This window comes from Pan troglodytes, chromosome 14 (assembly GCF_028858775.2).
Source record: "Pan troglodytes isolate AG18354 chromosome 14, NHGRI_mPanTro3-v2.0_pri, whole genome shotgun sequence".
Taxonomy (NCBI): Eukaryota; Metazoa; Chordata; class Mammalia; order Primates; family Hominidae; genus Pan; species Pan troglodytes.
The window spans coordinates 67,416,282-67,432,663 of record NC_072412.2 but is presented as its reverse complement, the minus strand read 5'-3'; positions in this window follow the sequence as shown (position 1 = coordinate 67,432,663).

Below are 16,382 nucleotides of genomic sequence, written 5' to 3'. Positions count from 1 at the left end.
AAACTAACTGCACCCTAAAATATCCAGGTTTCATAACTTATATGGGAAGTAAAGAACAACTTTCTACGTCTACATAGTGTTGTAATACTGATGTTTGAAAGAGTGCTAAAATCTGTCAAAAAATCTTCAAAATGCAGCACTCTCCCAGTTCCTTTTTGGTGTTTGTGTGGAAGAGTATATTTTCTGTAATTTTTAACAGAGTTTCAGGTTGAAGCTATTAACTATAAAACCTAGAATGCATTTGGAATGGTAAGAAAATGAAACAGAAGACACCTATGCTGGAATCATTTACTCTTTTAAGATGTTCCCCAAGTTAACATCAATAGAATTAACTCTAAAACTACCTTAGTTCCATATCTTAGTTTCCCTGATATACATACTGAAATGCCTTAAGACCTGGGTATTTCTGTTCAGCTCCCTGGCCGTGATCTGAGTGGTGCCAGCAATTGAGAAAGAATAGCTGTGTAATGAGCCCAGGCAGGAGGGATAGACCTGCTGGGGAGCTCAGTCTTGTCAGATTATCGTGTTAGAGCTAGGCTAAGCAGAGCCAAGCCACTGCCCTTGTGAGACCATGTGAACTTGGGCATGAAGCCAGTATTTCATAGTGATTATTGCCGGATGGTCTGCAGACAAACTTGGATAACTCAGTATTTCTCCTGTCTTCTGCTTGCCTGTAATTCTCAGAATAACTATAGAATGTGCTGGTAATGCAAAACCCTGACCTAAGGCGAAATTGTCCCAAATAGTCCAAGCCTTCTTCCTCTTCCTCACAGGGGATGTAACACCTCGATTTAGAGAGAAACATCCTGGGACAGCCCAAGCTTCGTTCTTCTCACCTCTGGAAGCAAGGTATCCTTCAAAGCTTTGTGCAGTGAGTCCTGTGACCGCTGTGTTATATAAGCAGGCTGCCTTTCCATGTTCCTCAGCTGTGGTACAATTGGGCCATGCACAGTCAAAACTCAATCCACCCCAGGCAGTTTTTTTGAGCCTTGGGGGACCAGCCTACAATGGATTGTAGGCTTTTTTTGGCCCCTTGCTGCCTATCTGTAAGCAGTAAATCTCCTTTATATAACTTGTTGCATGTAAGTGTGTTTGTCTCACCAGACTTAGGCAATTGGTGAAACTGCAGCCCAGGATGCATTGGATGGAAGTATTCTAACTCCTGTTCCTGGTGGTTGGCATGGTGATGATATTTGCTATCTTCCACGCAGTGAGTGTCCTTTCTTAAAACTGGTTACTAGTGAACCGGCTTCACAGTTATGATGGATTGAAAGCCTGTAACCTGTACTCTTGTTTTCTGGTCCCAGCATTAAGATAGAAAAATATAAAGCATTTAGAAAAAGAATCAGGAATACGTAAAAAAGTCAGAAAGAAGCACAATCAAATAAACATACAAGAACAAATTCAAATAGCATGCATTAATTTTAATTCATGAAATATTCTGTGGAAAAGTGTCAAAATGGTTTATTGTCTCAAATCAAAAAAGTATAATACGAATTGTGTTAAATTAATTAGAATTGTTTTCTGTTATGATTCAAGCAAAAGTTAATGCAAGTGCATAAATTAATATAATCACAGTTGTCAATTATCACCCCAAGATTCCTAAAGATAAGGATTGTCTCTATAAGCCAATTATCATAATATATGCCAAGATAGGAATTTAGCATCTATTAGGTAATAAATGCAGTAGTCTATTGCTATTTTTGAAAAATCAAGTTTTTATCTCACTTTCAGAAATGTGGACATTAGCCTCTACAAACTGCCAAATATATTTAAGCAGTGACTGTGCTACTCTGACAAAAGAGAAGCTACTACATCTGTGTTAATAACTACCAGTACAAAATGTGCTAGTTCAACTGAATAATCTTGTTAATGGAATCTGAAGAACACGAACCAAAAATTATAAAACTTTTCTTCAGGTAATAGAAGGCAACAGGGGCAAATACATGTGGCATATAACTAGCATGTTTCAAACTATGGAAAGAAACTATAAATAAGGAAAACCAACTATAAGAAAATGTCTAAACTTTGTATAAATCTCTTTCATACATTTTGTTTCTCTGAAGGAAAAGAAGCAAGCAAATTAGAGTCATTTGGATGGCTAATTAACATTTTGATTTTGATTTGTAGTTGCCCATTCTTCTTTCAAAAAATACTTATAAGGGCCATTTATGCGGCACAGGAGTTTGACATTATAATACAAACCTCTACATATTCAAGGAACTTACACACTGACATGAAAGATAGGCAAAACCATCATAAAATGTGAGTATAGAAAGCAGTGAAATAAGATACTTATAGAAGACTATAAACAAAAGTGTCATACTATTGGAGAAGGTTTGATTTAGGGCTGGTTTCCAAAATAAAAACTGTGGTAAGTTTGAAATAACTAAATGTATTCAATCTAGAGCAATGATAGATTTTGTGTTTTCTGATTTTGTGTTAAAATGTTCTTTGTTTCATGTAATTAGGTTAATTATGAATGATGACATTTTAATAGACTTACCTGGAGCAATAAAATGTTGGCAGCCTTCTTTCAACCCCCTTCCTGGGAAATACTGATTTGGCATAGAGTGTGTGCCAGCTAATACCAAAACTCATCTTTTCCCAGGAAACTCAAAGTATGTAAGTACCTGTGTGAAAGGATTTCTGAGTTTGAGTTGAAGAATAAATTATTAAACACTTTAAACTTTTAGGAGTCAAGAATCTTTGTAGAGGGTAATGTTTGCCCAGGATCTCAGAGCTTAGCAAACACAGAAGGATGGCTGGACTCAATTCAAAGACATCACAAAAAGAATCTTTGTTATCAAGGATCATCATTATTCCCCTCCCACCACCAATGGGACAGCTTGGAAAACAACAATGGAATAGACTGTCATCCTCAAAGCTCACCCTAGTGGAGACAAAATGGCTTAGAAGTATATGTACAGTCCTGGCTCTGCTGGTTCAATTTATGATAATATGCAAATAGACTTGTGTTTTCAGAAATATAACGTGAATTTTACAAAATTCAAGCTAACATACCATAAAAAGAAAGAAGACAGAGTCTGCAAGGCATTTTGATGGGTCTTCTAGAGGAACTGGGAAATGGGAATTAATGTCAATATGATTGTAAAACTGGCTTTCTTATTGCTATAAATGATTTTTACATATTTTTTCTGCAATTCTTCCAACTGATAACCTTGCCTTCCGCTTGCTGAGAAAATAGAAGCCACATTTAGAAAATACTTTCATCTGAAAATTCTAGAATTTATGGACCTACCTTGATTTCAAACTTTGCCCTCTACGTTCTCTCCTGTTATAGAAGAGATTGTTGCTTCAATCAAACACATATTACCCTCTCCTTACCTCAGCCCCACCTGGAGCTCAGGATCCTACTTACCCATAATTTCTTAAGGATATCAATTCTATTACACTCCATTTACACCTACCTAAGTGTGTGTGTGTGTGTGTGTTTTCATTCTTAAGTCAATCATTCCCCTTAAAAGCATTCTCTAGTATCTCTAGCATTATAAAAATAAAACAAAATGAAAAAAAAAACTATAACTCACATTCCCTTCTGGCTTCTCTGATTGTCTTCACAAAATAACTCATCTGATAGGCTGCTCGCCTCACCCCCTAGCCTCAACCCAATCTACTAGAGCAAGGTTTTGGCCCTATTTTGCTGAAACCACTCTTTTACAGGTCATGGATAACTACTGTGAATATATTTTCCAATTTTCATTGAACAGTCTTGGCTTACCCCTGTTGCACTAGCTAATTGTTAATGATTCACTTTTCAGTCTCAAAGTTTCCAAGATATACAATAAGTTATGTATATTACTCCACTAACAGCATCCATATCATCACATACAGTTTACTTTGGACCATAAATCAGTAGCAGCCTGCAAATATAATCTATCTCATGTTCTTTCAATATTTTCTTTTCTTTGTTTCTGTGACATTACATTCTTCTGGTGGATCAATAGCAGTAATGCTTACCAAATCTTCCAAGTACTTCACTACATTTCCAAAACATTTTCAGTTAGGCATATGATTCTAGCCAATTAAATGTGGAAAGAATATGAGTCTCTTACATGCTCAGTGAAAAATCATATAATATCACTCTTTATTATTTTTTAATAGAAAGTTGCATGTTCCAAATAGTGCATCTATGAGATATTTCAGCATCTATGAGTCTAGTCCCTGTGTGATTTTATATTTCATAATCCCCACTGACCCTGCCGGGACAGAAACCATGAGTGAAAAACAAGCTTTTGTAATATTGAACCCTGAAATATCAGAGCCCTTGGTTACAGAAACATACCCTAGCCTGTCCTAAATAGTATACCTACCTTAATATTTTCTCATTCTCAGTTTTCATCCTGGCTCTGATGCCTTTGCCTGACTTTAAATACATCACATTACCATATTAAAGGAGTCTATTTTCTTTGAACACTTACTATTGCTTATCTATTTGTTTGTTTGAGTGATTCTTTAACCCCTCACTAGAATGTAAACTTCCTAAGAGTTTGAAATGTATTTGCATTGTTTACCACTGTTATCACTAACCTTAGATTATTGCCTGCCACGAAGTAGTTGCTTCTTATTTTCAACTAAATGAAAGTACACTGTGGATGGAAAATTGAGACATGTAACACATTAAATTTAGAAAATTTCTATTTTTGTAGCTATTTTGTATTTTAAAAAATTCTTGAAAATATCCAGCCCTTGAAATTATGATTAACGGGCCAATTGTTTTCAGTTCAGAAATGTTTGCTTCTAATGTGAATCAATGTAGATGATTATTCAGTTCCATTTGTCTTAACCCATTTTTCAGGAATATGAGTTAACAGTGTTTATATAAAGCTATCTTGAACATATTTTGTCTGAGTTGCAAAATGTCTGAAAATGTATTTATCCTCTGTCACAATATGGACAACTTGACTAAATTTAATATGCCTAAGTCACAACTCTTTTCTTTCCAATTGTTGCACTTTGTTCTATCAGTGTCCATTATTTTGCATTAGTACAGAAAATACTGAGATCAATATGATTTTTATTATCCTAAAGTAACCTCATATTGTTAATATTCTTACTTAAAATATGTTTTATGTGTAACTTTTGAAAATTCAAAAACATTTCTATCTAAATATGGATGCTTTTCATTAAGTTTGAGAGATGAACTGATATAAATGCCCAATAATAAGAACAGGCTGCTTTTTTAAGAAAAAACTATTTTTCATATATTGTATCTTTTATGTGCCTTCTAATCTGTTTTTAACTTAGAAATCATTATTATATGTGGGCCTAATCTTCATTTTTCTTCATATTTTAATATTTTATCTTTCTGTCATATACATTTATGTGTATAAGGGATTATTTTTTTTTAGAGGGGTCTCCTCAGTCCTTGATTCACTTGTGTTTATTTCCAACAGCCATTCCTTTTACTAAATGTATTGATCTTAAGTCAGTAATTACATTGTTTAATACAAAAACTTGAATTTTATGTTTGTATTTAACTTTGATAATTGAAGGCTTTGTTATAATTCACAGATATAAGCGAGCTTTGCAATTTTTAAAAGATAAATCAGGTTTCCTAAAATGTCACAATTTTTTAGTCAGTAAATTTAGGAAAGGTAGTGCTTCAATTATTCAGAACATGTTAGTCGTCTCCTTTTCTACCACAGATTATTTTCATAATACTTGATGTTTACATTTTTCTCATCAGTGCAAGAAAAGAACTTCACTTAGGTGAAGTTGACACAGAGTTTTTAGAAATTGATGCCTGCTGTTTCTATGTATGCTTATACCCATATATTTCTTGGAGATATATGATAAAAATGGCCCCCGGAATGGAGATAGTGATTAAAAAAACAAAGCAAACAACAAAGTCAAGACACACAAACACAAAGTAGTTTGTAACTGCAGTGTTTCATCAGTCTTGTGTGGAAATAATGCTGTCCTATTATTAGTAGTAAGCGATGTTTTGTTTGTTCTGTTTTTCTTTCTGCTTATTTGCACAGATATTCAGGAGCCAGTGCCTCTTTGCCATATCTGATTTTCTGGTTGGTGGGGCCATTTAAAAAGAAACATATTCCAAGGCCTCAGAGTATTGTGTTTTCTGTATAGAAGAGGCAAAGGAGAGAAAGTTTCAGTCGGTGCTTATCTACAGTTCTGAAAATCATTCTTATTTTACAACCTTAATCTGTCAACTAAAAGTTAATAGGGCGATAGATTCTCTGCCTCATCTCCAGGCAGGCAGCTATCTTTAAAAAAGATGATTATCAGACCTCAGGAACTTTGGTTCTTCAGCCTTTGTCTATTAGACATCCTTCCCAGTTTTTAGCTGAGAAACATGTTCATAGTCTATTTATTTTCTATTTATATATTAAATGCTTATATTAAGAGCAAGGGTTTACATCGTATTTTACTCCTAAAGACAGCATAATTTTCCTTACTTGCAAGCAAGGTCATGACAGAGTTTTCAGGACGGAGTTTCCTATTTCAAGAGGCTGTCCCATTATGATACTCTTTCTTTCATTTTAATCCTTTTTTTTTTTCATTTTTATATGTATTTGTCATTCTGCTTCTCTTATCTTCCTCAATGTGAATTCTAGTGGGTTCTACTGGGATAGTCTCTATTTTGTGAAGAAATTAAATTTAGGGGAGTATTGGGATCTTATACCAGGTCAGGGAACACTGAGAAACATGTAAGAAGAGGAATTGGTAGTGAGTCAGACTTTCGGTGGAGCTTGGTTTACTTGTGATTTGAAGTATTCTATAATTGCAAAATACAACTAGTTTCTGAAAATATTTTTTAACAGTTGTATAGTTTTCTCTAACCCTTATGTGATACTTTAAGCCTTATGTCACACAGGACTTGGGAATTTTCCCCCAGTGGGTCATGGATTCCTATGGTGACTTTAAACACCGTAGACAGTCACTGTTTATAAAAGAAGCTTGATTGTCTTAAGTACAAAGGGCTTAAGAAAGTTTAAAACACAAGAGCATCGTGAGCCTCAGCAAATGTAGGTGGGCCTGGCTTTGAGATGGCTGTTTCCTTGAGGCCAGGACAGCTTCAGCAAGGCACAGGCACAGCCGTGGAATGTTCTGACTTCAGGGTTCTCGCTGCAGCACATGTGCAGGGTGAGGCAAATGCAGCTAGCATAAGGAAACCAAGATCTTATCATAGAGAAGAATCTTCCCCTATACAGGCTCCTGCTACTTTAAAGGGATGAAGTAAATATTATATTTGCTGGATTAACATTTTTAAAATAGCAGGTATGTAGCCTGTGATTCTAAACAGCAATTAAGTTTCACTTGTAAAGAGGACAAAGGATCCACAGAAAAATGGACAAGAGACTTGAACAGATATTTCACAGATGAAACGGAAATGACCAATAAATATGTAAAGTAATGTTTAATATCTTTGCTAGTCAAGGAAATGCAAATCAAGACCACAAAAATAATATTCTATACCTATTTTCTTGGCAAAAATTTAAATGTTAAAGAAATGGTCAAGAATGATGATTTACAGATTGCTGATGGAATTCTAAATTGGTGCAAATGCTCTAAAAGAGTTTAGCATTGCCTTTTAAATACGATCATTTCACAGTTCATATATTGTATGATTCAGGAATCCTTTCCCTTGGCATAATAGTAGTAAGAGGTATGTGTATTAGAGTTCCTAGTCTTCTTCCTTTCTCAATAATTTACAGACTTATTTTATATATTCCAGATGCAAGTCCTTTGGTTGTTATAGGCACTGCAAATATTAATAACTTCTCAAACTCTTTACTTGTCTTTTCCCTTTTAATTGTTTTTTAAATGAACAAATATCTTTATTAGTAGTATAATAATAAAATTTATTATTTCGTGGATAATGTTTTTGTGTGTTTTAAAACAAATATTTAACAACCTAAGACACTGAAGATATTATATATGTAATATGTAATTATATAAATTAAAATTTATGTGATTTTCAACAAATTACATATAATTTATGGTTTTATTTGTTCATTTAGTTCTATAATCTACCAAGAACTGATTTTGTGGCATACTTAGAGATAAGTCAAATTTTATTTTTCTGCAAATATTTAATTGATAGAACACTACATTAAATAAATTTCTTTACTCATATTAAATACATATACTTCCAGGCTTCTAAGTAATCATCCTTATTATTTTCACAATATTTCAATATTCTTTCAGTGGGTGCCCTAAAGGTTACAACATATATCCTTATCTTATAAAGTCTAGCATATGTTAGAACATTCACTAAATACTTTTGAGCATTGTAACTTTATTCACTTCCTCCCCTCTGAAGTATTCTCAGTTTAATTTTATATGATATTTTACATAAAAAAGCAGCGCAAAAGATATAACTTTTTAAAATATAATCAATCTTTTTTATTAGATTTTCTATCACATTTCATTGTTCCATGTTTTTTCTCTTCTTCCCACTTTTATCTTTCAGTTGCTTCAGCACACATTTTTTTCTCATACATATGAGTCCTTACATATAGAGTCTTTTTCTGTTTCCTTTCTTGGAAACTTTACATTTAATTTTTAAGAGGTTTTTAGAGGTTATTTTCAGTATTGGCTCCTCTATGTTTTTCCCTGCCTTTCACTAAGAAACATAATATTCTTCTCAGATACCCTTACCAAACCCCATCACATTTCCACGATAATAAATATTACATTGTATTTAGTCATGTATTTTTTACAATTGTCCCCTCCCTAGGTATTGGTTATGAAATGTGTGCTTTATGTTTGTAACTCGAATGTCTTACACATAACAATTATTTAGTAAATATTGGTTAGATCCATAAGTAAATTAATTCTCTGCTACCAATAATGTCCAGCACTACAAAATATATCAACCAAATCCAGCAATTAACAATGTAAAATTCACAATATAGCATTCTATCCAAAACTGTAAATATGAAAAGGACTGGTATAATATGCCCCAAGAATAGAAAAAAAAAAAAACAAATATGTAGAGATAAAATTAACAGAGAAACATTTAAACATGCTACTCTAAATATTATAAATATGCTTAATGATTTAAGTAAAAGATTAATATAATAAGGTTAAATATAAAGAGTATTAAAAATAAAAATTTTGGAGATAGAAATTTTAATTAATTTAATAAAAAGTTCACCAGATGAGATTTATGATAAATAAATTTCAGGAGAAGAAAATAAATCAGTGCACCAGAAGCCACAGAAATGGTAACTATTCAAATACAACACAAAGAGAGACAAAAGATTTTAAAATAATGAAAAGATCATTATAGATGAAGAAGATAATATCAAGCAATCTCTAGAAGTAGGTTGGTTGAGGGAACGTAAAAGTATTTGAAGAAAAAAATTACCAAATATTTTCTAAATTGAACAACAATCTAAATTTACAAACTCAAGAAAATCAATAATTCCCAAGATATATAAATGTAAAAAAATCAAACCAAGGTACATTATATTCAAATTTCCAAAAATCAGTGATTAAATTTTAAAATTAAAGGGAAGGGGGGAGAACAATTTGTTCTGAGTAACATTGTGCAATGCTTCCTCAGACTTCTCTGAATTCACACAAACCAACAGACATAGTACAGACAAAGGGAAAAACGAAACCAAACTGTCCACTTAGAATTCTATGTCCAGGAAAAAATTCAAAAATGAAAGTAAATTTTAAAAAGACAGCACAGAGAATACGTATCACAATTAGATCTGCATAACAAGAAATGTTGCAGGAAGTTGTTCATACTGTAAGAAAATGATACCAGATATATATTCTGTTCTACACAAATGAATGAAGTGTTTCAAAATCATTGAAACAGGAAGAGTGATAACAGTTAAACCAACACTTTAAGGTATCATCTATGGACAGGTTAGCAAAGTTCAGAATAAAGGCAAACCAAATTTTCCATGAACTAATTCCTATGATAAGTAGATTTCAAAGCAGAAGAGCACTTCTTTATCAGAAGTAACAGGAAAAAACAATAGATAAGAATGGCTGCCATTGTATAATTCTCTAAGGATTCCATAAATGTTAGCTACCAAATATCAGAGAAGTCCCTCATTTTCTCTTTCCCTTTTACCTTACTTTATGTTGGCATATTTCTGGTCTTAGACCAGCAAATCCTACAAATAATCACTATGCTAGCCTTAGACTACACAGTTGGCTTCTGTTCGTAATTTATTATAACTGTCATTTTAGGACAAAATGAAAAGAAACTGTATATTTCCTTTAAGATGATCCGATTTTTATGAATTAAATGTACATGCACAAACCCATTGTTTTAGTCAATATAATGTTTTATATTTATTACAGAGAAGAATTAGTTCTGGAACAATTGGGTTCCACTCTTAACCAAAAATTATATTTTAACTGTTTCTCTAAATGGAAACACAGGAATTTTCAAAATCAATATACTGACTATACAGTGAATTGTGTATGCAAAACAGTTTATAAAGCATTTAAGATGCTCCTACTTCTGAAAACGATACTTTACGTGGCTAACAACTAGGTTTATTCTTAAGGAATAAGCGTTTGATTTGGCTCGGCTTTCCCCTCCTTTTTAAAATTTAGCTCATTATGTTGTCATGTGAAGAATAAAAATGAATCACTTCTCGGCCTTTTGACTAAGATCAAGTGGAGAATAAAAACGAAAAATTTTAATTCCTTTTAAATATTTCCGAATGATTTATAATTAAAATTGCTTTTTTCCTGAACTATAAAATATTAAATTGATCTTTTCAGGGTTAGCAGTAACTAATGTTTTTATTCTACTTTGGTGCATGATATTTTTATCAAACTGCTTAAGAAAATATTTTATGAGTTTGTAAAGAAATATTTGCACAGATAGACATTTATTTTTAAAACTCATCTAATTTTTCCCTGTAGCTTTTTTTCTAACTGACCAAAAGAAAGCAAAAGAAAATTAGAGAAAAGGTGATAGAGTTGTTCTTGCTGATGGCATCGGTGATCTGTCTGGAGCGGCTGCTGCAGCCGGGGAGGCACAGCGGGGCCTGCACGCTCCACAGAGTTGGCAGGAGCTGGGAACAGGCGGAAGCCCAGCCCCTTCTGAGTTGGCAGGGCAGGAGCTCTATCCCACCTGCAGCCTCCCACCTGAGGCTGTGGACCTGGGCATCCCTGTACTCCTGGGGGCCAGGAACAGGCAGGAGCCTCACGCTTCCTGGGCGCAGCTGCAGCCGTCCAGGCAATGGCTGTGGACCCAAGCATCTCTACACTCTTAGGGACCCAAAAAGGCCTTCCCTCTCCGAGCAGGCTCAGAAATACCTGCTCTCACTCCTTGCCTTCTCCCGGCTCCTGGCACCTGCTCCACAGGCTCAGAAATGCCTGCCCCCACTGCCTGGCCTCTCCCCGCTCCTGGCGCCTGCTCCACAGGCTTGGAACTGCCTGCTCCCTCAGCCTGGCCTCCTCCTGCTCCGTGTCCACTTCAATCTTGGAGCAAAATTGAGGCGGAGCCCAGGAGCTGTTGCAACCCGGCTGGATGTGCGTAAGCTTGAGGCAGGGCTGACATGCCAGCCCCCTGCGCCTCAGCCCTCTCCAGATGTTGGGTGCCAACAGGCACAGAAGGGAGGCTGAAGGGGTGTTGAGGGTGGCTCAGCGCTGGCCTGCAGGTGCCCCTTGGCACAAATAACCTGGGCAACCGCAGGAGTCAGACAGGCTCCTGGGTAGAAAGTGGGGGTCCCCAGTGAAGCCCCACCTTCAAGTGATGGACAGCCTGAAGCCTAGGGTCTGGGCTGATGGACCAGAATGGGAACTTACGATGTCTTTTCTGGGCTCACCCATGCTGCCCATGAACCCATCAGCACACACTCCCCCCCGCCCCCTCGAAGCCCAACAACCCTGCCCACCCGCAGCCAGACTCAGAGGCAACTTGCCTGTGGAGAGGAACTACCCACTTCAGGGTCTCCTCTCCACTGAAAGCTGAACACTTGTTGGGACACCCTGCCTGCACAGAGGAGCTACCCAATGCAGGTCTCCTCTGAGCTGTTCTGTCCCTTAATAAAGCTCCTCTTCAGCTTGCTCGCCCTCCACTTGTCTGCATACCTCACTCTTCCCGGACGTGGGACAAGAACTTGAGCCCTGCCAAATGGCGGGGCTAAAAGAGCTATAACACAAACAAGGCTGAAACATGACCCTTGCTCACCATGTTGCGGGTGATGAGAAGGAGGGAAAAAAGGGGAGAGAACAGCTGCAGAGAGAGTCCAGACCTAGGAGTTTCTTGAGAGAGCCCAGACCTACGAGTTCCCTGAGCCAGGGCTGTGACACCCTTTTTGGGGCTGTGCGGTTCCTGAAGTCTCCAAGTTTCCGGGCTGCCCAAGTTTCCGGGTGTCACCGCATTCCTGGTGCCAGCTGTGGAAGCTGCTTGCAGTACACCTGGTCAAGCTGTAGCCTCACAAAGAGCCAGTGCCGGGAGCTGCCAGCCCCGCTGCAGCCAGTGTGCCTGACTGTGTGCGGTGGCTGGACCCCATGCTTCCTTGCGCACACAGCCCTCGCCGCTCCTCTAGCTCTTGGTTGGGATTCAGGCTGGGAGTGCGAGCTAAGGGCAGCCTGCCAGACCAAGTGGGTGGAACGAACCTAGCTGGCACGAACAAAACTTGGGCAAAGGCACCACCGACCACAGAGATTTCTAGCCAGAAAAGCGTCACCCCATGAATCACAGGACATTGTTACTCTGGCTGGTTTTCTACTCCACATCTCTTGCCCAGCCATATAACCACTCAAGATACCTGCATTAGTCCATTTTTGCATTGCTTTAAAGAAATACCTGAGGTTGGGTAATTTATAAAGAAATAAATAGTTATTTGTCTCATGGTACTTCAGGCTGCACAAAAAGTACAGTACAGGCATCTGCTTCTAATGAGGATCTCAGGTAACTTATAATCAGGGCAGAAGGCAAAGGAGGAGCCTTCAAATCACATGGCAAGTAAAGAAGCAAGAGAGAAGGGCGGAAAATGTGCCACACTCTTTTAAACAATCAAATCTCACATTTTTAAAACAATCAGTTGTTGTTTTAAACAAATCAGAGCAAAAAATCACTCATTACTGCCAGGAGGGCACCAAGTCATTCATCAGAGATCTGTCTGCAAGACCCAAACACCTCGCACTAGGCCCCACCTCCAACACTGAAGATCACATTTCAACATGAGATTCGGAGGAAACACACATGGAAACCGTATCTACATCTTAACAATAGAGAACAAGTTGGAGCATGACAATCCACCACTAATATCCTCTACTACAGATCACCTTCTATACCTAGGATTGACTAAAAACTTTAAAACAATAGGTAAATTGGTAGACAATTAGAGCAAAGGTAGATAACATCCATTGAATGAAGTACTTACAAGATGGTCAGCAAAGATAGCCTAACAGATAGAAAAATCAATAAAGGCAGTGGTGAAAGAGATGTGCATTGATCTTCAGCAAAGGATTATGTAAACAATCAGATTAGCAAATTGGTTCACCATACATTAAGCACTGCCTATTTCTATGATGAAGAGAATATGACAATAACCGAATGGCAAGTTTTGTTCTGATTATTTTGGTTTGAACATATTTAGTACATACAACTAAGGAAGAAAATATACTTTGCAATAATATACTAATGATATACAACTTCGAAACCTTGAATTTTGAAGTTTTCTAATGTACATATTCATTCTAACTCAATTTTCTCTGCAAGCTAATCAATTATTAGCACTTCAAAATATCCTTGCCTTTTGAAGTGATTTATATGCTCACTCTCACCACTTGCCACTCCATAATAAGTTTATCAGGAGGCATAAAAAAACATAATCAAACGAATCAAATAACGATGGCTATTTCATTATAAATCATTTACTAGTATGTCAAATACTACGTGTATATTATGTTATTTTAATCTTAAATCTCTTAAGATACATTTCAGAAAAATATTTTCCCCTGTATTATTGCAATTACTTCTCTTATCTTTAGTTGGTCAATCATTCCTTAATGTAAATTCAAGAAGTATTTAGCTTAAATCCATATTGGGTTTACATAGCTCTTATTAATGTGGAATACTACTACACCAGGACATCAAATTAGTAGAATAAAATAAAATTGTGATTAATCATGTTTTTTAAAAATATTAAGTCTCTGCTTTTTAAATTATTTTTACAAATAAAATAATTATATTTATTTATTTATTATTTTTTATTACTATGTGTACACAATAGTTGTATAAAAATATGGGGTATATGTGACACTTTGATACAGGTATACAATGCATAATGACCAAATCAGGGTAATTATAGCATGTATCACTATTTTTTGTGTTAGGAACATTCCAATTCCACTCTTTTAGTAATTTTTAAATATATGTAAGTTATTGTTAACTATAGTCACCCTATTGTGCTAAATCTTATTCACTCTATCTAACTATATTTTTACACCCATCAACAATCCCTATTTTATCCCCTGCTTCCTTTCACCCTTCCTAGCCTCTGGTAACCATCAATCTTCCCTTTATCTCCAAGAGTTCAATTTTAAAAATTTAGCTCCCACATGTAAGTGAGAACATGTTAATTTTTTTTTTCTGTGCCTAGCTTATTTCACTTAACATAATGGCCTCCAGTTCTATCCACGTTGCTGCAAGTCATGGAATTTCATCCTTTTTATGGCTGAATTATATTCCACTGTATATATGTACGTCATTTTCTTTTTTTTTTTTTTTTTTTTTTTTGAGATGGAGGCTTGCTCTGTGCCCTGGCTGGAGCGCAGTGGCACAATCTTGGCTCACTGCAAGCTGTGCCCCCCGGGTTCACGCCATTCTCCTGCCTCAGCCTCCCGTGTAGCTGGGACTACAGGCATCCGCCACCATGCCCGGCTAATTTTTTGTATTTTTAGTAGAGATGGGGTTTCACCGTGTTAGCCAGGATGGTCTTGATCTCCTGACCTCATGATCTGCCTGCCTTGGCCTCGCAAAGTGCTGGGGTTACAGGTGTGAGCCACCATGCCAGGCCGTGTACCTCATTTTCTTGTCCATTCATCTGTTGATGGACACTTATGTTGTTGATTTCATATCTTGGTTATTATGAACAATGCTGCAATAAACATGGCATGCAAATGTCTCTCGGATATACTGGTATTCTTTATTTTGGTTATATACGTAGCAATGACATGCTGTATCATATGATAGTTGTATTTTTTAGTTTAGTGTTTTTTTTTAATTCAGACAAAATGTCAAGTATAAATGATAAACTTAGAGTTTCTAATTTTTCTCATTATTTTTAATGAAGTCAGTGATCACTTATTAAATAAACCATTAGACTGAAACTCAAATTTGTATCAATCTGCTAATTTTCAGTTGCTGGTAAATATTAGCCAGTTGACATATTTTTGTTAATTTTTTGGTAAAATATATTTTACATCATTTTGACTAATATATAAACACATAGATATTTCAAAAAATATTTTCTGTTACAAGGCTTAATCAGCAATTTTTCTCAAAAGTTATGGAGTTCACTCATGGACCTGCTATAAATATTTCAGTTCACACAAAGTGAATATTAGCACTTCAAAACACCCTTGCTTTCTGAAGTGATTTATACCCTTACTCTCACCCCTTGCAACTCCATGATAAGTTTATTAGGAGGAATAAGAAAGGAGTTCACTCTTAAGGTCTGTATTTTTTTGTGTGATCTTAGGTGTTTATATTATATAATAAAAATGACTCTTAGTTTTTCTTTTCTTTTTTAAAAATTTAGGTTTATTGAGGTATAATGTCAATACTGTAAAATTCAGCCTTTTTAGATACAGTTCGATGAGTTTTAGCAAACACAGAGTTATGTAACCCCTAACCTAACTGACAAACACTTTCATTACCCAAAAATTTCCCTCATGCCCCTTTGTTGTCAGTTTCCTACACTGACCAGCCAGCCATTGGCAACCACTGATCTGTCCCTCTAGCTTCCAGTTTCTGTGGCTTTACCTTTTCCAAAATGTCACAGAAGTGAACTGACTGCATATAGTCCTTTGTGTCTGGGTTATTTCACTCAGCATAATGCTATTGAGATTTATTTATGTAATTTTATATGTCAGCAATTTATATCTTTTTTATTATTTAGTAGTATTCTTTTGTACATAGATACCACAATTTGTTTATCTCTTTACTAGCTGATCGACATTTAGGTTGTTCATTAGTTTGGATTATTACAAATAAAATTGCTCTCAACATTTGGGTATGACTTTCTGTAAACATATTGTTCATTTCTCCTGGGTGAAGTGGAATTGTTGAGGCTCTCCTTAGGTATATGTTTAACTTTATAATAATCTGCAAGTTTTCCAAAATGGCTGTACCATTTTCCAATCCTATTAGTTCCTCTCCACACCAGCACTTTTTATTG